Source organism: Alligator mississippiensis, chromosome 3 (genome assembly GCF_030867095.1).
Source record: "Alligator mississippiensis isolate rAllMis1 chromosome 3, rAllMis1, whole genome shotgun sequence".
Lineage (NCBI taxonomy): Eukaryota > Metazoa > Chordata > Crocodylia > Alligatoridae > Alligator > Alligator mississippiensis.
In genome coordinates, this window is record NC_081826.1 from 66,684,749 (window position 1) to 66,705,730 (window position 20,982).

The window sequence follows — 20,982 nt, forward strand, 5'->3', positions numbered from 1 at the left end:
GTCCATGAGTCCCATACTGCAAAGCAGCAAAGTAGTTATGCTTATGTTGGATATAGGAAAAGAAATCTGACTCCAATGAAGTCAGTGGACATCTCCTATTAACCCCAGTGGATCCAGGGTTTCACCCACCTGGAATATTCATGAACATAAAGTTAAACATGTTTGTAAGATGTGTCTGTAGACCATCCCTGCCTTGGCTCCAAAACCATCTTGTGTGCAATTGCCTTGAAAATCTCCAGTGAGCTGGGAGAAGCAGAAATTCTCTTGCATCTGTAATTACAGCGCGTTGGAGCAGCCTCCCTGCATGTGTATAGGAGCCCTAAGAGACTGAAATACTTGAAAGAGTTATCTTTCCATGAAGCCTCTGAATTTCTTTCTGGCAGCTACAGAATAGGGCCCTTTCATTGTTTTTGACGATGTTTCACTAATCAAGGTACTTATTCCCAGGTGAATTTGAATATGTATTTTACTGAGCTGTTCTGAAAAGTGTTCCCATGGCAGTACACTTGCCCAGCAAAAACCAAAAGGTTACAATAAATCTGCAGAAGCCCAAGTCACAGCAATTGCATACCTAACACAATCCCAATTCTATAGTCTTACATTCCCATTGGATAAAATATAAAATGCTTCAAATCATCTGGGACCACAGTCAAAAGGGAAAAAAAATCCTTTCTGCAGTCAGGTCACATTCAGGTGACAAATTTTAATGGAAGAGCTAGGCTGTGAATTCAGTGCATGATTAAAAGAAAAATGTCCTGTCTGTGCAGGCTCACACAGAGACAAGTTTTAATCAGTGGATATTTTTTGCCTCTATATGAAAGTCTGGTCACATGGTTGACAGTTACAATATACAGAAAGATGAGTATTAGTGAGGCACAACAAAATGATGGCATTAGGCTAGCCTTTAGCTTGCTTGCAGCACTTACACTGACGTGTGGATACTCAGGCTACACAATAGTTTCAAGTTTCACTCCAGTTCAATACAATACTATTTTATTGTTTAAGGCAGTGTTTCTCAATCAGTGGGACATGTCCCACCGGTGGGATAGAAAGGTCATGTAGGTGGGACTTCAACTCATTGCCCGATTGAAAAAATCAGTTGTTTGCACTTCAGATAGATGAATCAACAGATATCTTGAACAGTACAATCTTGTGGGGTTTTGTTTTTACCATGGTTTGACCAGGGTTTTTTTGACAAAATGGTTGGTGGGATGTAAGGTGCAAAAGGTTGAGAACCGCTGGTTTAGGGGATTATCCACATGCAGGAATTGACTGGAATATTAGAATTTCCTATAGAACAGGAACTCAGGGTTCCATCTAGACCTGGTAGGGAATTTAGCATTGATTTTGCTTTACTGTGGGAGTATAAGGTTAGGAAGGTGTAAGAACTACTTCACCTTGTCTATTCTAGGAACTGTCCATGAAGTAGATTACACATTAGTTACTCCGCTGTAAAGTAACACAGTTCTTGGCAGCAGAGATGTAACCTCTCTCTCTCTTTGAGGGCTCACCTCTCCTAGATGTTCTACCACAATTATGCCAGCTTAAATATCTCACCATTGCTCTCTGGTGGAAGTGCAGAGCGTGCCAACAGAATGTGCTTTTCTGTGGGTCCCTCAGTTCCCTGAGAAATAGTTATACTGCTTCTTTTAGCACTATAACCTAAACCAATAGCGCTCAACCTTTTGGCTCCCACTGGACAGATGGGTGGCACCCAGTTTGTCTGCAGGCCAGATGTGGCCTGTGGGCCTGATCCAGTGAATGTGGGGCCCAATAGGACACACAGAGACAGATGGCAAGCAGCTGGGCCCCAATCTAGGTGCATGGGAGAGGGGGCATGGCCCAGCCCCTATCCAGCTGCATGAAGGGGAGGGGGCACAGCCTCATCTTGAGGGTGGGAGGGGCCATATCTTAGTCTCAACCACTGCATGGGCGAAAGAGTCTGTGGCCCAATCCAGCTATGTGAGGAAGAGATGGTGTAGCTTGGGCCTGATCTGGCTGCAAAGGGTATGGGAATTTGGCAGCAGGGGAAGGGTGCCAGTATTAATTGCCACTCTTTCCCCACTGCCACGTTTCCTAACCTGTGGGGGGCTCCATGGACTGGATGCCATGGCCCCATGGGCCCGACTGGCCTGCAAGCCAGGAGTTGAGCACCCTTGAGCTAAACCAGTAAAAGCACAAATCTGATGACAGAGTTGCCTCTACACCAGAAGCTTTTGCCAGCATAGTTGTGTCAACTAGGAAGCATTTATCAAACTCCTAGACAGCATAGCTATTCAACCAACATCTTGTAGAGTAAATGTCTGTCTCTCTGTCTCTCTCACCCATTGTTGTATCATTCTGCTCTGTGCTATGCCTGGACTGATGCATAATATCTGATGAAGAGAGCTTCAACCCGTGAAAGCTAATGCTCATATATATATTATATAATCTTATTTAGTCTATAATGGTGCATATTAGGGCCGTGTGAAGCTTTGGTTGCTGATTCAATCTGGAGGAGATTCAGCCTGATTCAGCAGCCAAATCTCTTAATCTGAATTGAATCGGGAGACCTGTTAAAAGGCCTGAATTGATTTGGAAGCCTCTGAATTGATTCAGAAAGATTTGGCCATAGACTAAACAGGCAGCAGTCCTTGACCACACTGGACACAGCTGCCTCCAGCTGGTAAGTCTGTTGTGGGGAGTGAAGAAGGGAGAGAAGGGGCGTGGGGGGGGGGACAGATCAACACTCCCACAGTGAGGGAGGGATTGGGGCTGGGACAAGCTGCACAGCCGGGGCAGGGGGCATGGGATCAGGGAGGGGGGCTCCTGACACTGCTCACCACCAGTCCAGGAGCAGCTCTTCCAGCGGCTCCTCCAGCGGCTCTTGCCATTGGTCCAGGAGGCATGGGAGTCGGCAGGTGCCCCTGGATCTGCACATGGTGGGCTGAGCTGGGATGTGCTCTGGAAGGCTACCTCTAGCCGCCCGCCAGCAGGCTGTGCTCCACAGGGCAGGTGGAGTCAGGGCTGCGCTCCAGGTGGATAGGCCCGGCTACTGCCCAGAGCGCAGCCTGGGCACATCCTGCCCCACAGAGTGCAGTGGAGCGGGTGCTATGGGGGGGCTTCAACCACCCTAAAATTCCCCATAGTCCATGCCACTGGCCCCGCCCCGAACCAGGTGCACGTGCCTGCCCCATGCCCTGCCACTGTTCACCCAGCCGGAGTGGGGTGGGGTGGAGCAGGCGGCACGGGGAGGCTGGAGCGGCTTCTGCTGCTGCGTGCTGCTTGTCCAAGGCAGTGCAGCAGCACTGTCCCATGCCTCCCCGCCTCAGCTGGGTGAGCAGTGAGAGGGCAGAGCCCCCACTCCCAGTCTCTTCTGCCACCTGTCCAGAGTGCATCCCAGCCCAGCCCGCCCCACGCAGATCCAGGGGCATATACATGCTCCCATACCCTCCCGGACCAGCAGCGAGAATCACTGGAGGAGCCATCAGAAGAGCAGCTCCTGGACTGGCAGTGTGCAGTGGTGCACAATGGTGGGAGCCCCTCTCCCTGAATCCCATGCCCCTCCACCCTGGCTGGGCAGCTTATTCCAGCCCCAATCCCTCCCTTGCTGTGGGGGCGTTGATCTTCCACCCCACGGCCCTTCCTTCCCCCTTTGCTCACCACAACAGACTTACTAGCTGGAGGCAGCTGTGTCCAGCGTGGTCAAGGACTGCTGCCTGTTTAGTCTATGGCCAAATCTCCAAATCAGCGCTGAATCTCCAGATCCAAATCAGCCGAATCAAATCGAGACAGTGATTTGAATCACCTAATGGAATCACTGTTCCTCTGAATCAGCCGAATCTGAAGCAAATACTTTCTGCTTTGCACAGGCCTGGTGCATATTTACCCTGCCTTCTAACTGACTTGAGACTAACATGGCTAGCTACCTCTTCCTGGACTGATACTACCATTGCCTCATAAACATGCTGTATAATACTGTTACTAATACTTCAGTCATATTCAATTTTTTGCTACTGAATTGTGTGGCTGAGCAGTTGCAGTTCATTTTATTGCCTTAAGGTTGGATGAGACAAATGCATTTTCACTGAGACTCTCTCTCTCCTCCCCATAGCTCATAATTTTAGAGGAACTGTTTAAATATTCAATTATCCATACCGGAGATTCATCACAGTCAGGAAATTTCAAATTTAACTAGTTGAGGGGAATAGTATGTTCAAGGTATTTTAGAAATTAAGTGTGCTCTGAAATTTAAACATTTTATTTAAATTAACCAATATTTTGAATACAGTTATTAAAACATTTTACCCAAAAATGTTCTGACGAAAAATATCCTGTTTAGAAAGGGATTGTTTTTGAGAAAAAGGCACCATTTCCAAATCTTCTGTTTTCCTCAAATGTTTCTGTGACATTCTTATTAATACTATTTTTTTAATCAAAACTGTTACTGAACCTTTTTATTTACTAAAAAATAAGCCTCAGGTAAATAAAAATATTCTATAACAATTCTTAACACCTTTTCATAATCAATGTCTATGAAAAATTGATAAAAGTCTCAGAAACTTTCCTCTAAAATGGAAAATGAGTCAATTGCAAATCCTGTGAAATGAAAACTATTTTACAATGCTTTATGCCTGACTTTAGTTCTGAGTAATTACTAAAACAAAAAAGTTTCTATTTGTCTAAAACCTACATGTAAGCATTCAAACAAAACAACCCATTTGGTGTTGCGATATCAGTTACCTAACAAAGTCTTTTGTTTTGTCATGAAAAAGTGACACGATGGATAAGGTGAGTTTGTAAATGAGAATATAAATAAAACAACTATTTTCATTTAAAGCTTCAGTAGAAGCATGGCAAATGATATTGTTAGACAAGGAAGGAAGAACATTTGGGAAATAAAGTATTAGAAATGTCCTTCATTTTATTTTGATGTAGTTGTTTTTGAGAAAACTGCATTGCTACCAATTAGAAATGAGCAAGTCCACTTATTATTAATATGTTGCCTTGGTTATGCATAACAACATAAGTGTTTTCAATCAGCTATAGCATGAAAGACAGGCAATCTGAGCAGGAATTCACAAATAACCTTCTTCCTGCCACTGATTTTTCCATTCCTGAATGAAAAACTAGCACATGGATCTTGTTATATCTGAGACCTATATATGAAATAGACCCGTTTAATTCCACTTGTGAATTACACAAGGCATGGATTCTGTCTAAAGTGTATTGAAACAAAAGGAATGCACCTAACTTCAAAAGCCATAGGCTTTCACCACGTCTTCTGCGCGCAGGCCTTAGTGGAGACTTATAGCTCTACTGGAAAATTGTTCAAGCTGAAAAAAAAGTTTTCTTATCAGCTGCTGAGCACTCTAGAGCTGCTAATGAATCTTTGAGAAGCCCATAGGCCAACTGAAACTGCTATTCACGTTGCTATTAGTCAAGTCTTTCTCACTATTATTATTACAAATTGGCATTTCTTTTGTGCTCTCTTTTGGTATAATGCTGATGGTTGGCTCTGCACTCCTGTTAACTTACTTTCTCTATGCCCCTTCTACAATTGTTCATTATGGGGAAAATGACACTGCAACTATTTTCTAGCCAATAAAGGTGACAAAAGGAGCAAGGTGAAATTCAAGAAGTGATGTAGTATCTTAAGGGAAAGTATATTTCATTCACATACAATTCCCATACCCCTCAAACCCAATTACTTCATGTTTTGCTATCACATATTGATGTTGATTGGATTTTATAATCTGTCATGAGTCATTTTGGAAAATGGAAACAGACCATGGGACCAGGCTCACCATTGGTGTTGGTCCCAAAGGGGACTTTCTTTTGAGAACAGTATAGATGACATGCTTCCAAGCATCCTTTCCTGTCCAATTATAAAAATAACAGGTCCATAACTAAAGGGAAAAAGAGGGGCTGTTACAATTCCCTAAAGGAATCACATTATATACTGGTATCATTAGCCTTTTTGTTCTATAGAAATGATTAGCACTGTGCTATAGCAATGCAGTTCTGGCTTTCCTAAGGGATGGGGCAATAGCCTCTTTACACTATAGTTCATAAAAAAAATCCTGGAGCTTTTTAGCAGGGACCATTGAAGGGAATTCAAGGCATTTACAAAAAGCCACCTGAACCTGCCTAAAATGATTAGAATTTATGAATCAGGAATAGAAGCTTGTCAACAACCTGAACTTCATTCAGTTACCACAACCCTGCCCCAATAACATTTACTTTTTTCACTTTAAATCTCTTTGAAGTTCAACAGTCAAAACATTTGTCTTGATTAATTATTAACACTTGTCTCTTACCACCCACTTTAGTGACTGTTGTGCTGAATATGGTTGCTAATTAAATTCCATTTTTCTTTGATGAAATAGTATTTAAGTCCACAAAATGTCATAATTCATTTTGGTATTAGATAATCAACATTTGGCACATGCTTTGAAAGGAGCAGAGCAGAAATAATTCATAAAGTGAGGCAACTGCATGGGGTTAGCCTGATGCACTGCTGAGGGAAGCTAGTAACGTTTCTAGAACAAATATAATCAAATCATGATATTTATCATTCTCTGATGGCACTGACATTATTCATTCCGAAAAAAAATTAGCCAGGATAGTAGACAATGGTATATAAGAAACTAAGAGAAAACTATTATCATCATTCAGTTTTCATAAATCAAACAACAAAATATGGAACCATTTATATTTATCTAAAAACACAAACTGTTACATTTTCAACAATATTCTGCCTTGGCTTAACTGTTCCTACTGAAGTCAGTAGTAGAACTACTGTTTTCTTTAATGTCATCTAAATTGGGTCAACTCAAAGGACTTCTGAGGTTTTCATCACAGGGTTCTAAGAATACCAGAATACATCGGATTTAATCCTAGTTCCTATGTGTCTGCTTACATGCAAGTCCAGCTAAAAAAATAAATACCAGTGATTATCAGGAAAGCAGCAAAAAAGTAAATTTCAATGGATTTTCATAAAAAAATCATCAGGAATCATAGAATCATAGAGAAATAGGGTTGACCTCAGGTGGTCATCTAGTCCAACTCCCTGCTCAAAGCAGGACAAACTATATCATTCCAGCCAAGGCTTTGACTAGCTGGGTCTTAAAAATCTCCAAGGATGGAGATTTCACAATCTTTCTCAGTAACCTGTTCCAGTGCTTTACTAACCTTCTAGTGAGAAACTTTTCCCCAATATCTAACAGACTTCCCTTGCTGCATCTGGAGACCATTGCTCCTTGTTCTGTCCTCTGCCACCACTGGGAACAGTCTAGCTCCGTCCTCTTTGGAACACCCCTTCAGGTACTTGAAGGTTGCTGTTAAATCCCCACTCAGTCTTCTCTTCTCCAAACTAAATGGGCACTTGTACACATGATGGGGTTTAGTCTCCTAAATTGAAACAGTGGGTTTTTAATTGTGACATTTAAAAAACCAGTTTCAATTTAAAGGCTCCATCACTGTTATGATGAGGGGCCCAATCCATTTTTTTTTCCTTTTTCATGGAGCCTGCCCATGACTCCCGCATTAGGGGAGTGAGTTTGTGGCAGGCCAAGCGGCCCCTGAGCTGGGGGGGGGGGGCGGCCCTGGTCCTCCCCTCTGCAGTAGCACTGCCTCCAGGGCCACCTAGGTGGGTTGCTAGCAGCTGAGTGCTGCCCCAGCTTGGTCTCAGGGAACAGTTGGATCAGACTGTGTGCTGCCTCCAAGCTGGGGAAGCACCCACCTCCTAGTGTTAGGCCCCAGCTCAAGTCTGGGTTCGTGCCCGATATGCAAAGGCCAATAAAGATACCAGGGGTGAAAGTATAAAAAAGATTTATTGCTAGCAATAAAAGGTGCAAGCGGAATAATTTCACAAGACAAGCACAGACATATTCAATACTGAGCCCCTTATATACCAGAGGTTGAATCTTCATAAGCATCCTTGTTTGCTAATTGGTTATAAAGGAGTGACGCAAGGAGTTCTTTACTGAGCATGTCTCTATACCTGTGTTTTAGCTATGTATCTCATTAACGTACATATATGTTCCATTAGCATATATCTTCCCCACCTCGGGGTGTGATTTTTAGTATTATAATGAGCTCTTTGTTCCAGTACCTCTGATTCTGTTTTTTGTTTTCAAGCTTCCTCTATCTAAGACTGTCTGCTCCTTATCATTGCAGATGGGCATTTGACACATAACATTCACTTTTGCTTAGGCTTTGCATAGTAGTTTCTAGGTCAAACCTTACACTAGCAACCTTCCTGGGTGGCCACAGTGGGTGCTGCCACTGTGGAGGGAAGGACAATGGCCCCCTGCAGCTCAGGGCCCACCAGCAGCTCATGCCCTGGCTGTGGGAGAGGTGGGCAGGCTCCATGGGGGGGGGGTGGAGGGGAGGGAAGGATCGGGCATCGCACCACTTTTTTTCCCCCCCAGTGCAGTCTGTTTGTGTGAGCTGCTGCCAGGCTGTTCAGCCCGAGCTGCAGGGGGCCCCAGTCCTTTCCTCCATGGTGGAGCCACCTGGGTGAGATGCTAGGCTGCACGAGTGTGCCCCAGCTTGCACGTAGCTCCCGCCAGATCCAACTTTTCCCTGAGCCTGCCCAAGGAGCACCACCCAGAGAGCTTCCAGTGCATGGGCTCAGAGAAGAGCTGGACCTAGCAGGTGCTCTCTGCGAGCTGGGGCAGCACCCACACAGGTAGCATCCTGCCCAGGCAGCCCCAGGGTGCACTGCCAATGTGGAGGGAAGGACTGGGCCTCCCTTGCAGCTCAGGGGGCCATGTGGCCCAGTGGCAGGTCATTTAGGCAGGCTCTGTTGGAAAAAAAAATGGTGGGGGGCCCAATCCTTTTTCCCCCCACCCATGGAGCCTGTCCACCTCTCCCACAGCCAGGGGACAAACTGCCAGTGGGCGCTGAGCTGTGGGGGGCCGTGGTCCTTCCCTCCATGGTGGGGGCATCCCCCAGGGCCTCCCAGGAGGGCTGCTAGTGGGTGGGTGCTGCCCCAGCTCAGAGGCAGCATCCAGCCTAATCCAACTCTTCCCTGAGCCCGAGCTGGGGCATCACCTGCCCACTACCAGTTCACCTGGGCAGCCCCAGGGGGCACTGCTGCCATGGAGGAAAAGACCAAGGCCCCCTGCAGGTCTGGAACTGCTTGACCTGCCAGCAGCTCACCCCTCCACCGTGGGAGGCTCTGCAAAAAAAAAAAAAGATTGGATCTCTTGCCGCTTGTGCTTTCAACGTGCCTCTCCCACAGCAGAGTGGGGGGAGAGTTATTAAAAGGCTGCAACATTAAAAATAGTTACATTGCAAACTAAACTGCATGCAGCTGTGGTTTAGTATGTAACATAACCAACTCTTTCAAATGATAAAAAAACCCTCATGTGTACGGTGTGATGCAATTAAACCACAAAAATGGCCAATTCCCATCATGTGTACAAGCACCCAATAAGCCCAGTTCCCTCAGCCTCTCATAAGTCATGTGCCCCAGCCCTCCAACCATTTTCAATGCCCTCCATGGGATGCTCTCTAATGTGTCTACATCCTATCTGTAGTGCAGGACCCGAAACTGGGCACAGTACTTCAGAAAAGCTTTCCTTCAAGCTGGGATCAAACCAACAACCTAAGGATTACCACACAAACCAAACCTACTGTCCTCCACTCTACCAGCTTAGCTATAAAAGGAAATATGACTTCATGAAGCTTCAGCACAATGTTCAGGGGTTGCAGTTAGTGTTATTGAGAGCTATTTAACCACATCTCTTAAGGAACCCATATCCTTTGACAGATTTTAAAAAATTAGACAGCCACATTTTGGGAAAACCAATGCAAGTAAAGGTATTATACATGTAAACAAACATCTGTGGGGTCACCAGAAAGGTACACTGAGGCCATGTCGACACCAGATATTGACTGCGCAGTTGTTACCACGCAAATATTTAACACTTGCATACACAAGTACTAAATGACTGCACAGTAACCAGTATTAGTGTGCAGTACTGTCACCAAACAGCTTTTAGGTGATGCTGACTGCACAGTAGCTTGTTACTACTGCACACTAGCGTTGTGTCACGCTTCATGCCACACAATGCTACTGTGCAGTAATAACAAGCTACTGTGCAGTCAGCATCTTGTGCAGATACGCCTTGTTAGAACGTATACTTTAATGAGAACTTTCTCCAGCTGTGTAAGAGACTCTATCCATCCATCCAGGACATCTAAATTGGGCTCCAGGAGCAGCAAGAGATGCACAGGTGAAGGCTCGTCATGCCCCCACACTCCAAAGCCCCTCAGCAACTGCAGAGGACCCATGCCTGACCCCCAGCAGAGCTGGAGGTAAGCGGGGCCCATGGTGGGAGGGGCTAGCCAGCTGCAGGGAGGCAGGTGAAAGGAGCCAAGGAGGGTCTCACCCCGCCCCGGCTCCTACTTTGCCCAGCCCCCCAGGTAGCTGTATGACTGGAGCTGCGCGAACAGGACTAGCAAACAGGGGCGCTTGTCTGCCTGGCACGTGAGTTAGTATGGGAGTTAGTTTACACAGGAGGGCCCAAGGCTCTGGGCACCGAGCCATAGCCAAAGGTCTGCACAGTAGTAGCCAGAATACTACAAGGACCATGGTGGGTGGGACACGTCACACCCCGACGCTCTCCCCTGCCCCTGGACTCCTCTGCTCTGACACCAACGGGGTCTCCACCCAAATGGAGCCCATGGTTCCAGCCTATACACAGACGGAGCCTGCAGTCCCTGCCCGCTCCCAGGAGGGACCCTTGGCCCCGGCTTCCACTCAGACGGAGCCCCTGGTTCCATGTGGAGGCTGCCTAGCAAGACTGCAGGCAGCTGGGTTTTGGGGCAATGGACTCTTACTTTCAGGCTCTCCACCCGATGGTTCATGATAGAGTGGTGGAACCAAGGAACCACCACAAAGTCCAGCCTGGGGTTGCCTGGACGATAGTTGTCTCTGGCCCAAAGAGGTGCAGCACCAGGGTTACCACTCCCCTGGAGCTGCACAACTGCTTTGCACTTCTTGCATCAACAGAGCCAGCAATAATGCCAGCTCCAGGATGTGAGGATGCACGGCCACCAACACCTGTGCCTAAAAGAAGGCGTAGAGTTATTGTGGGTGACACCCTCCTTAGGGGGACTGTGGGACTCATCTTTCTCCTGACCCCCTGGCCTGTGAGGTCTGCTGCCCACCTGGAGCCTGTGTCCAGAATGTGATGGAGAGGATTCCCAAACTCAATCGGCCCTCCAACCACCATCCCATGCTACTCATCTATGTGGGCACCAATGATACAGCACGGAGAAGTCCTGGTCAGGTCATGTGTGACTACAAGGCTCTGGGAGCTGGGCTCAAGGGTCTGGGGGCATGGGTAGTTTTCTCTTCAATCCTCCCTGTCACAGGACATGGGCTCCGGGGGGATAGGTGCATCGGCTAGGTGAATAGAAGACTGTGGCGATGGTGCCATAGCGAGGGGTTTGGCTTCCTTGACCGCAGTCCACACTTCAGAGAGAGTAGACTTTTGGGAAGGGATGGCCTCCACCTCACCTGGAAAGGGAAGAAGCTCTTCTCGGACAGAATGGCTGACCTTCTTGACAGGACTTTAAACTGAGACCACTGTGGGATGGGCAGTCTACTAACAGTTCTAGCCCAGGTCATGTCAGCTGTACTACCAATAACTTGGGAGATAGGCAAGGAAAGGTCCTGCTTCACCCCTCAGGGAAGCATTGGACTTCTCATGGCAGACTTAACTGCCTGTATACAAATGCCAGCAGTTTATTATTGGGAAATAAGCATGAGGAACTGGCCCTTCTCCTATGTGAAAATGATTATGACCTGGTAGGAATTACAGAGACCTGGTGGGACTCCACTTATGATTGGTCAGTGGCAATAGAGGGCTATAACTTATAAGAGAGACTGGGTCGGGAAGAGGGGTGGGAGTGTAGCTCTCTACATCAAGGATCAGCTCACCTCCCTGCAGATCGAGTTTCCAAACCAGGAAGGGCATCTTGAGACTCTCTGGGTCAAGATACAAGGAGAACATGGGGAGGGTGACTTACTTGTAGGAGTCTACTATAGACCTCCCCACCAAGAGGAAGATCTAGATCAGGAATTCAATAGGGAACTGGTCGAGGCCATGCACTCCCCAACTATGATCGTCATGGGGGATTCAACTTCCCTGACATCTCTTGGGATGAGTGCATGGACAAATCTGACAGGTCGCATAGCTTTCTCACATCCTTCAATGACCTCTACCTAATCCAGGAGGTCTATGGGCCGACTAGGGGAGAGGCATTGCTTGATCTGGTACTGGCCAATGGGGTGGACCTAGTGAGCGATCTGCAGATCAAGGGGAAGCTTGGTGATAGCGACCATGAATTGGTCACGTTCTTAGTTCACTGAAGAGCAGGCAAACCCAACAGTAAAGCAGAAGTCCTCAACTTTGGGAAGGCTGACTTTTGCAAACTGAGAGAATTGGCAGTCAGGCAATTAGAGGCCATTCCCCACCCCCAGAAAAGGGAGTACATGAGGACTGGTCATTTCTTAAAAACATAATCCTTGAAGCACAGGGCAAAGCCATTCCATCTCAGAACAAATGCAGTCAATGGGCAAGAAAGCCCCATGGCTGAATAAGAAACTCTTGGACCTTATTAAGCTCAAAAGAGCAGCCTACACCAGCTAGAAAACAGGAAGCATTACCAAAGAGGATTACTCTGCACTCACCCGCACCTGTAGAGAGTGGTTGAGGAAAGCCAAGGCACAAACTGAACTTAGGCTACCTATCTATGGGAATCAAAGACAAGACGTCCCTCTTCAGATATGTGGAAAACCAGAAAAAGAACACGGATAGCATTGGGCCCCTGAGAGATCCAATGGGGCAACTGACTTCTGATGCCCAAGAAAGGGCCAATCTCTTAAATGGCTTTTTTGTATCAGTTTTTCACCTGCCCAGGAGGATCACATTGTCAGAAATGGCACAAACCAATCTGGGAGTGGGCAGCAGGCCTAAAATCGATGTGGATCAAGTGAAGGAACACCTTGAGGAACTGGACATTCATAAGTCCATGGGCCCAGATGGAATGCATCCGAGAGTCCTGAAGGAGCTGGCAGACATCATTGCATCCTTCTTGGCAGAGATATTTGAAAAATCCTGGTGCTCGGGCGAGGTCCCGAATGACTGGAAAAGAGCCAATGTAGTCCCTATCTACAAGAAAGGGAGGAGGGGTGACTCGGGGAACTATAGACCAATCAGTCTCATGTCTGTCCCTGGAAAAATCCTTGAGAAAATTGTCAAGGGATCCATCAACACCAGATTGACAGAAGGCAAGCTTCTGAATGCCAGCCAACATGGCTTTGTGACTGGCAGGTCATACCTGACCAACCTCATCACTTTCTATGACCAGGTAACATGCCCTGGACAAGGGAGATGACATGGATGTCATATACCTGGTCTTCAAGAAGGCCTTTGACCTAGTCCTCCACAATGTCCTCATGGGTAAGCTGGGGAACTGTGGCCTTGATCATCATACGGTCTGATGGCTAGGCAACCAGCTATGGGGTCGGACCCAAAGAGCACTAGTTGAAGGAAGCAAATCAACATGGTGCAGGGTGACCAGTGGAGTCCCTCAGGGCTCACTACCTGGGCCAGTACTCTTTAACATCTTCATGAATGATCTGGAGTCACATGTGAATTCACCAAGTTTGCAGATGATACCAAATTATGGTAGAGGAGGGTGGTCACACTGCAGGACAGGCTGAGGATACAGGCTGACTTGGACACACTCTCAAGGTGGGCTGATCAAAACCTGATGGCCTTCAACACAGAGAAGTTTAAGGTGCTGCACCTCAGTAGGAAGAACCCCCAGCACAATTACAGGCTCGGCAGTGCTACGCTCGCTAGCATCATGACCGAAAGGGACTTGGGAGTCTTGAATAACCACAAAATAAATATGAGCCACCAATGGGATTCTGTGGCTGGCAAAGTGAACCAAACTCTGGTGTGCATCCACTAATGCATCTCAAGCAAAACTAGGGAGGTCATCCTCCAGCTTTACTTGGGCCTGGTGAGACCGCAGCTGGAGTACTGCATCCAGTATTGGGCCCCCCACTTCAGGAAGGATGTAGAGAAGCTTGAGAGTCCAAAGGAGAGCCACTCATATGATCCAAAGCCTGGAGGGAAGGCTATACAAGGAGAGGTTGAGGGACTTGGGACTCTTCAGTGTGGAGAAGAGAATGCTCAGGGGGACTTGGTGGCAGCCTACAAATACATAAGAGGGGTATGCCAGGACCTGGGAGAACAGCTGTTCACTAGAGCTCCCCAAGGGATAACAAGGTCTAATGGCTGTAAACTCCAGGAAGGCTGATTTAGATTGGATATAAGAAAAAAGTTCTTGAGAGTGCATGTGTCCAGGGTCTGGAACAAACTCCCCCCAGATGTGGTGCAAGCACATGCTCTGGATTCCTTCAAAAAACAGGTGGATATATTTCTTGCTGGGGTCACTTGATCCCAGCTGACTATGGTGGTGGGGGCTGGACCTGATGATCTCTCAAGGTCCCTTTCAGCTCCTAATGTCTATGAAATCTATGAAAAACCATACAGCTTCCCTGCAAAGCTGAGGGCCTAGAAACAAGCCCTGCCTACTTGATCCTATTCTGTACATATCTAAGCAGAGCAAATAGGCAGTGTAAATAGGTTAACAGGGTTGAGAGAACATCCATAGTTTTGCTCTCAGAGGTAGTATGGACATGGCTTATAAAACCTTCTAAAGTTCCAGGATGAACTTAATTATGGCTTGCTTTTTCTGTCACAATGAAAATTTGCCACAGTGGTGAAGCTCAACTGTAGAAAAAAAGCCCACAGACATTAAGAACCTTCATAACCCTCAAAACCTTGACCTTCCAGCTTTAATAACACATAGTGGCAAGTGTTTCTACCACAGCAAATCAGATTTGGGCTAAATCTTAGAAAAAAATTTCTTAGTGTCAGAACCATAGTAGAATGGAAAAAACTGCCCAGGGAAATTATAGAATCTCTTTCATTGGAGGGTTTTAAGAAGAGGACGGTAAGTATTTTTCTGGGGTGGTTTAGAAATAGTGCATAATTCATTTGTGCAGGTGATTGGACTAGGTGGCCCTTGAGATCTCTTCCAACCATGTGATTCTATGTGCATAAGAAAAAGAAAAGAAGGAAAGGACATGGTCAAAAATGAGAAGAACAAACACCCTACCAAAACAAACCACTACACTGGGCACACATTTCCTCCTCTGGAGGATAACAGAAAAAGCATTTGACAGAGGTTAGCCATGTCAACTAACACACAGCTGGAAGGTAGTCAGACATTGCAGTAATGATTGCAATAGAAGAACTTACATGGAACAGAATAACTTTGAATTAATATTCACTGTCATCTCTAGTTTCATCATTTGCAGAAGTATTTCTATGGCAAGTGGTGTTAACAAGAACCACAATGAGATCAGTTCATTACTGCTGTGTAGTGTCAGAAAATGTCCTTGGTACCACTGGATTTCACATGAAAATATACCCCCTTTCTGCCTTGTAAAGAATACATAAAGTTAGAAACTCTTGGAAACTTTTTAAAATATTACATTGGTATATACAATAACATGGTAGATCATAGTATTTTCCTCCCCTTATTTTAATTGTCTCAGTTTTATCCTCCAAAGCCATTTCCAGTCCCAGAGCAGACACAGGGTCTAAATCAAAGCCCACTGAATCTTTGGATCCGGGGCATGATCCTTTATGTGAGTATTTTATCTTCTGTTGAATAAAGCTTAAAACCTCTAATTTTTATTCATTTTAATATTCTATATTTCTGGTCTGCCTCTTGTTGTCCAATGATAGGGATGTCTAAAGTTCTATGGCTACTGACAGGTTGACTGTTTGCTGTTTTTTGCTTTACTCTAGGCAGGTTCATTCACTATACTTGTTCACTATACTGCACTGCTTATAATATTAACTATTCACCATTTCCCTTTCTGCACCTCTATCCGATTGTAGCCAGGCTAATATTACTCTTTTTGGTAATGACCAGAGTGTGATTTTAGCATGTACCAATTGTATGTGATGACCCATGTAATTAAACTATCTATAATCGGTACTAATTTCTTAGATGGTAGGAGCTACACTGTTGTTTCAATAGGAGACACTGAAAAGGAACTCCGAAAAGAAAACACGTAAATACTCTAATCTTATGCCATACTGCTCTTGATTAAGACTAGCATACTTGTAACATGTACAGCTGCTTAGTAATCAGAGGCATGATATATCAGATTCTGGAAGTAATCCAGAGAGCCTAATTTAAGTCACTGGAAAAGTCTCAGTAGTTCTGGTAAAGTTTCCACCTCTCAATTAATATTTACAGTTTTGTACAAGAATATTATTTATACTGAAATAACCACAACAATCAAATTAGTAAGCAATGGGATTGATTAAAGCTGCCATCACTTTTAACCTTTCAAATGCAACTTAATTTAGAACCTGCAGCACAGGAAATAGTGCCTTGCTTTTGAAATATAAAGGCATGGCACAAACAGATGTTTCCTTTGAGAGGATATGTGCCAGGCATTTTACACAGAATAATTCATTCTTTTGCAATTCTATGATGGTTACCTTTATAGACCTTCTTGACTAATATTCAGAATAGTACTCCTAGATAAAAATGTATTTTTGTGAATAAGAAAACACACATGATGCCAAGGACCCAGAGGTTCTCATGGGTGCTCAGTATTGAAACCTGGTTCTTAGAGATCTAGCATGGTAACTGCTGGTAGAGGCTGACTGTTTAATGATGAGCACTGCAACACAAATACAGCGAGCATCTTGCTGCATTGGAATGAAAGAAATGACAATTCTCTGAAGCAAGATCCAATGTAAGCCTGGCTGCACCATCTTATGCATACATTTTTTCTCTTTCCTTAAAAAAATAAAAAGGCATCCATGGAAAGCTGAGATCCCATGCTAGTAAATTATCCAGACAGGTATATACAATATTTAACTCGCAAGGAATTTCTTGTTATAGATGCTTTAGCTCCCTATCAAATAAAAGCACACCTTCCCATTCATTTGGATTGCAGTTAGCATGATGATATGATTTGTTATGGCAATAAAGTTTTTGTTACATTGTAAAATGGTTTGTTACTCTACTATTGCTGCATAAAATGTTATGAAAATTAACTAGGTTGTACTCCAAAAAGCCACAGTCCACTTCCACAACTAGCTGCTTAAAAATAAAATCTTTCCTTCTCATGGCATTTTTCAGCATGGCAAAAAAGAGAGTCTGTAATGAGATATAAATGACCTTTTTAACTAAATATCCAGGGATGATTACTGGTTTAGGAAATAATTAAGCACATGCTTAATTGTAATCACATACTTACGTTGCTTAAAGTTAAGCATATATGTAAGTGCTTTTTAGAATAAGAACTAGAATTAGAATTAGAATTAAGATAGGTATAATCTTTTTGATACAGGTTTATTGAAAATAGCAGATAATCATCATCCCAGAATATTAAAAGAACTTGAACACCAAACAGCAACACCTGTAGCATGGATCTGCAAGGAATCTGTTAATTCAGGGCAGAACCATGTGACTGGAACATAGCAAACACAAGACTGAATTCCTTTTTGCCCTTTACACGTGTAAGTGGAACTTACATAGCCGTGAAAATGCAGTAGCCATGAAAGTGCAATTTTTAGAGAGACAGTTTGGATCTTATTTTCACCTGTGCTGGAATAAGATCACCCAGGTACGTGTCTACCTGCCAAAATTAAAGCACAGGAAGATCCTCCCACCTTTTAGCCTAACAGCTCAATGAATAGTGCACTTGTCCAGGGAATGGGCCTAAGACTATTTCACTTCCTGGGCCTCTCCTCATTTATAGGGGATTTGAACCTTTATTTCCAACTGCTGAGAGAAGTTGGAAGATAAGATAAGGTAGCCCACCTCTTAGAGCTTGTCCACTAAGCAGCCAGGACGGGAAAATATGTGAGGTCTGGAGAAAGAAAACAAGCTAGAGACATGTAGCTGAGTGATGTGGATGATGTTTTGGAAGGGAGGGACTGTTGAGTTGTGGCCACCGCTGTATATGCAGTATATGCTGTATATACTAATCAATGAATAGTAAATGTAAGGTGAAGAAAATCCACTGGGGCAGGGGCCAGAGCAGGGTTTTCTTCCCTCAACGGCAGCATCCAAGCTTGAAGAAGAGAGCTGGATAGTAGTTTGGGCAATGCCTCATCCATGGACTTGTGGTAAGAACACTTCCTACTAAGTTGGAGATGCACGTTCAAACTTGCTTGTGGCAGAGGGGAGCCTAGAAACAGGGTTTCCCACTCAATGGGCAAGTGCCCCAACCACTAGGTTATTACACTAAAAAGTAGGAGGGTCCTTAGATCTAGTCATATTCTAGATATTTTTTCTGTGCCTAAGTTTTGGGAGTTACCCCTTGTTATGCATATGCCTGCATGATTTGACTCCTTGGAGCCAATGTGGCCAGCATATGCTTAAAAGGGAAGTGCAGAGCCAGCATTGTGGTGCAAGTGCAAATAGAACAGAGGTTGAAGAAAATAATTATCAAAGATATGGAGGCAGACAGAAAATAAAATACTACTTGGTGTTATCCAAGGAAGACCACATCAGACCAAATTAATAACCTTCCACAGCACGATAACTTTTTAGGAAAAGGTAATGCAATGAACTTAAACTATCTAGATTTAAGCAGAGCCTTTGATTCTATGCCTCAAAAGAAATTATTAGCTAAGTTGGAGAAGATGACATAAAATCATGATTGTGAAGTAGACAAGTAGTTGGCTAAAAGAGAGACTACAATGGACAATATTGGAAGGGAATTTGATAAAGCTTCCGAGTGATGTTCATTGGGGGCAAACCTTGAGGCCAATCTTGTTTAACATTTTCATTAACAATGTTGGTGAAATAACTAGATGTGTGCTAATGATTTATGTAGACCACACAAAACTGTGAGGTATTACCAATATGGAAGAGGATTGGATTGCAATACACATAACCCTGTGGACAGCAATGATAAAAATAGTATGAAATTTAGAAGAACATAGTTCTAAGACATAGGCAGACAAGGTTCCTTGGGTGAATTTGATATCTTTTATTATATTATATTATATTTATTTATAAGACATACATGTGGGGATTAATATGAAGAACATGTTATTAGATAGGAACTAATAGACTGGAGGCAATGGTGGAAGAGAAGGACCTGGGTGTATTGGTCAATTGTAAGGCAACCATGAGTTGCAGATGTGACGTGACTGTGAAAAAGACTAATGCAATCCTAGGGTGTACTAGGTAGGGAATTTTTAGTAAGGGCAGGAAAATATTAACACAACTTATCAGGCATTGGTAAGATTCCATTTGAAACGCTATGTACCATTTTGGTTGCTTATGTGAAAAAAAGATTAATTTAGAATAGAAAAGGGCTACTAGGATGGTTAGGAAAACAAAAAATCTATCCTGTGAGAGATTAAAAGAGCTTGACTTATTTAGTTTAGCAAAATAAAATTTGAGAAGGGGTTGTATGATTACTCTTTACACTTGTGGGTTAAAAAATAAGGAATGGGGGAGCAATTTATATTACAGAATAACTAAAGAATTAGCATGAGATCAAATGAATACAAACTGAAGAAAGCTAGACTAGAAATGAGAAAAAAATGTCTAACAATCTGTTTTGTTAGAGAAGTGCAGTTTTAGAATAGTCTTCTCAAACAAGTAGTGGAGGCAAGGAATTTGAATTGCTTCAAGAAAAACAGCAATAAGTTTATGGAAGGTATATTATGATGTGCCAAGGTGTTTCTCATACCACTGTTACAATATGAATGGATTCCAGTGGTTGCTTTCATCATGATGGGGCTGAAAGGAAAACCAGTTTCTATGTGGGAAGCATCCTGAGCTTTACGGCTTCTGGCAGCGATGTATAAGAACCAAGACTTTTTTCCTGTGAAGGCATCATTGGTTTTGGGTTTTTTTTCCTTTCTCTCTCAAGCACTGAACATTGGGAGATGTAGGAAAAATTTGTATTGGATGTCCTGGTGCCAGTTCTGGTGTGTAGAGAGCCTCAAGATCTGTACAAATCTACAAAGTGGAGTCAGTGGGAAGGTTGGGGTGGTAAGTGGGGTCCACAGGAGCAATTAGGGGGATTGGGGCAGTAGGTGGGTTCTGTGGGAGGGTGCTGAGACCTGGGGGGTGGGGCTTGGGGAGCTATCCCCTCCCACCAGACCAGGGGCTACTTTTAGCCCCCTCACCCCCACCAGCGAACCTTCCCCCCATCCTGCCCATCCCTCCCCCAACCAGGACTTACTTTATACCCCTTTCCACCGACTTTGATGAGCTTTGGACCTGTGCAATGAATCACCAAGGGCCTGGTGCTGCAGTAAGATGTTCACTGCACACAACTTTCATTTAAAACCGGTGAGAGCAGAGGGCAGTCAGCCTCTTGGGGAAGCTGGTTAGCAATGCAGGGAATCTATCTGGGATTTCCATCCTACTTTGCTATAAAGCTTATTTCTCTTTTTTGCTCAATAGCTATAACCTGTTCCCATCCTCTTAAGATTCTGTCATCCAGCATAGAAAAAGGTACCTCAAAATCCTGTACAAAACTGCAATAATTACAGTTTGCAAATAATTTTCAACTAAATAGACTAAATCTATTTTAGAAAAATTAATTTTTTCTCCCCCTTTGCATTACTAATGCAAATGCTTAAAGTCTATCAGCAGAATAGCTAGTTGTACCTAAAAAATAATAAACATGTGCTATCCTATGATAGCACATTATTGTTGTTCTTATTGTTATTATTACTGTAGAAAATGGTGTACAGTCTCAGCCTGGTATGGTAACTATATAGTAATTCTAGCAAGTGGCATACTACCATAAAATGTCTGGGCACCACAAGTCCCAAAAAGAGTGTACACAACCTCATAAAATGTATCAAATGGTACTCTAAATACTAACATTTTTCTGATCTT

General features: G+C 44.2%; 1 protein-coding gene across 2 annotated transcripts in view; it reads right to left on the reverse strand.

The window, feature by feature from the left end:
* The window catches only part of NKAIN3 (sodium/potassium transporting ATPase interacting 3), a 679,417-nt gene that overhangs the window by 147,843 nt on the left and 510,592 nt on the right, over positions 1–20,982 (reverse strand). The window lies entirely within an intron of this gene.